The following is a 3,779-nucleotide window of genomic DNA, read 5'->3' as shown; positions in this document are numbered from 1 at the left end:
TTCTTTTTTCAGATGAATTTTATTTTTTCTAGCTTTATAAAGTAATAATTCCTTAGTAAATTGATTAGTATAGAACTGATTCAATAAATCGATTTAAGTACTATTGACGTATTTATTATATTGATTTCGCCTACCCACAAACAACGAATATTTGTCCAAAGGTTTAGATCTCTTTTTTGTGTGTGTGAAAACTGTTTTGTAATTATGTTCATATTGTTCCTGTGTGTCCTGGTAGGCAGAATTCCAAGTACTGTGTATTGTCTGCAATTCTTTTAAATGGAATTTCTCCTTCTATCTCTTCCTCATGGGCCTTTTTGCAATTGGATGCTTTAGGATTTTCTTAATATAACTTCATATCATCTGCAAAAAATGATAGTTTTTCATCATTGCTTGTTTTAATTACTTTAATTTCTTTTTCTTGTCTTATTCATTTTTATTGTCAGTTTTATTGACATAGCTCAGCAAAGTTCCTCCATTTTCATTGGTTATATTTTTAACCTTTTCATTTTTATATTCTAATTTTGTTTTTTCTTTTTAAATCAAATTAACCAATTTTTATCTATTTTATTCCTCCCCCACCATAAAATCAGTTCCTGGATTTATTTACTATATCAATTTTTAAACTTTAAATTTTATTAATCTTTCCTTTCATTTTAGGATTTTTATATTTAATTGGTAATTTTTAGTTTATATTTTTATAGCTTTTCCTCCTAGTTTTAAACCCAATTGATGGATTTACTCTTTTATTCATTTGTTGATATGTGTTTAGAGATAGAAAAATTTCTATATGTACTGTTTTTTTTTTTTTTTTTTTTTTTTATATTTTTTTTGTTTTTTAAAAATTTTTTTTTTTTCTTTTTTTTTTTTTTTTTTTGCAAATTTTGATATGCTTTCTCATTATATTTAATTAAGGCATTGAGTTTTTCTGTGATTTGTTTCTGACCCACTCAGTCTTTAGGATTAAATTATTTATTTTCCAATCAATTTTAATCCATTTCTCCAAGGACTTTTATTGAATGCATTTTTTATTTCATTATTATCTGAAAAAGGTGCATTCATTATTTCTGATTTTCTGCATTTTGCTGTGAGATTTTTATGCCTGAATATGTGGTCAATTGAAGTGAAAGTGACATACACATTTGAAAAATATGTGTACTCCTTTCTATTCTCATTCAATATTCTCCAGAGGTCTACTATGTACAACTTTTTTAAAATTCTATTTTCTCTTTAACTTCTTTCTTGCTTATTATGTAATTAGATTTATCTAATCCCAAGAACAGTAACTGATGTCCTATACTGTATAATTTTCCTTTTTACTCCTATAACTCCCTCAACTTTTCCTTCAAAAATGTGGATGCCATGCCATTTGTTGCATATATTTTCTGTATTGATATTACTTCATTGTCCATGGTATGTTTTAGCAAGGTGTAGCTTCCCTGTTTATTTCTTTTAACTAAATCTATTTTTGATTCTGCTTTGACACTTATTGGCTGTGTGACCTGGGCATACATTTAACCCTGTTTGACTCAGTTCCTCATAAATAAAATGATCTGGAGAAGGAAATGTCAAATTACTCTAGGATTTGTTTTTAAGTTTTTTGGTTAACAGCATGTCACTCTTTTAGAGGTATTGAGTGTTTGAGGGCAAAGTGGCCTCCAGAAGAAATGTCATTGAACATTAGAAACTACTAAATTAATGAAAAATAAACATTGATAATAATAAAATAAGAGAAATGCTAAACAGTAAAAAGCAAATGCTTTCAAATGTTACTCACATAGACTTCCAATAAAATGGCATCCTTTAGACAGCTTAATTATTTTCATCATAGAAATCTCTGTTGGGGGCAGCTAGGTGGCACAGTGAATAGAGCACCAACCCTCTAGTCAGGAGGACCTTAGTTCAAATCCGGCCTCAGAAACTTAACACATACTAGCCTGTGACCTTGGGCAAGTCACTTGACCCCAATTGCCCTGTCCTTCTCCCTCAAAAAAATAAAAGCAAAAAAAAAATTTAAAATATCTCTGTTGTTTGAAGATTAAAAAGTTTCAGGTGAATCTTAATTCAGACTAAAAAAAGTAACTTTTTATCTTAATAAAATACACAAAATTTTCTCCTTTAAATAGTACAACTTTGTTAAAACAACAACAAACAACAGCAACAACACATTCATTTTTTAAAATTTTTTTGAAGGAAACCTGAAATGGATATTTGGTGACAGAAGTTCATATAACTGTATAATGCAGAATTGAATTACCAGAGTCCTTTCTACAATAGTTTTGAAGTATTCAAAGGAAAAGTTAACAATTCAGTTGTTCATCAGCATAGTTTTCTACATGAACCAGAGAAAACCCAATACCTAGTGTTCTCTTAAAAGAAAAAAAATGTAGGCAATTGATTGGATTTTTCAATTTTCTTTCCAGATGTTATCACACCATGCAGATCCAGCCCACACTAAAGTTAAAAGAAACACATTGAATACCTTTTTGTTTTTGCTTATGATTGCTACCCCTGCCTTTTTTGCTTTTTTTACTTCTGTTTAAGCATCATAAATTTTGCTCCATCCCCTTATTTTTATTCCATGTGAGTCTTTCTGTTTCAAGTGTGTCTCTTTCAAACAATATACTGTTGAATTCTGATTTCTAATTCATTCTTCTGTTCTCTTTTATTTTATAAGTGAATTCATCACTTTCACATTCACAACTACAATTGCTAACTATGTATTTCTTTCCACATAATTCTCCACTATGCATCTCTTTATGATGTTCCCTCTTCAGAAGTCTGTTTTCCCTCTGACCACCACCAAGTGAATCTGTGCTCCCTTTTTTCATCCCCCCCCCTTTTCATAGCCACCTCCCTTTTAAATTCCCTGTTAGGCAAAATGAATACACACACATATGTATATATGTATACACACACATATGACACACACACGCATATACATACTCACACTCACATGTATGTCTTTATATGCACATATCCACACACATATACATGCATGTATGTGTGTACATATATGTGCATATGGATGTATATACACACAAAGAGATATACTCACATACATATATAGAAGAGTATATATACACATATACTCTTCCCTCCTTGAAACAGGTCAAATGAGAGTGAGATTCAGGCATAGTCTTGTTACCCTGCCCCATTTTTTTCCTTCATTAAAAATCTTCTTCCTTGTGTACCCCATTGATGTGTTATACTTTCCTTCTTCTTTCTCTCCTTTCCCCTTTCTTCCAGTGTATCCCTTTCCTCACTCTTCCATTCTTCTTTTGAGATCATTCCAACATAATCAACTTATACTCTCTAGTATGTCCTCTGTTAAAGTAGCTTGTTCTAACTTTTTTCATGGTGATAAAATTCTTTGGGCTTACAGGCATCATCTTCGCATTAGAAATGTAAACAGTTTTACCTTAACGTCCCTATGAATTCTTACTCTTGCTTACCTTTTTATGTTTCTCTTGAGTCTTGTGTCTGTCAAATTTTCTATTTGGTTTTGGTCTTTTCATCAGGAATGCTTTAAAGTTCTCTATTTCATTGAATATCATACTCCCCCTTCCCCTGCAGGATTATACTCAATTTTCTGTGTAAATTATTCTTAGTTATAATCCTAGCCTTTTTGCCTTCTGGAGTATTTTATTCCAAGCCCTCCACTCTTTTATAGAAGGAACTCCTGAATCTTGTGTGACCCTCACTATGGGACCATGTTATCTGAATTCTTACTTCCTAATTACTTTCAGTATTTTTTCCTTGACCTGGGAACTCTTGAATTT

The sequence above is a fragment of the Petaurus breviceps genome, unplaced genomic scaffold (assembly GCF_028583685.1).
Source record: "Petaurus breviceps papuanus isolate PSGF00001 unplaced genomic scaffold, PetGlider_PUasm1.0 183, whole genome shotgun sequence".
NCBI classification, from domain to species: domain Eukaryota; kingdom Metazoa; phylum Chordata; class Mammalia; order Diprotodontia; family Petauridae; genus Petaurus; species Petaurus breviceps.
Note: the sequence above shows the minus strand (reverse complement) of the source record.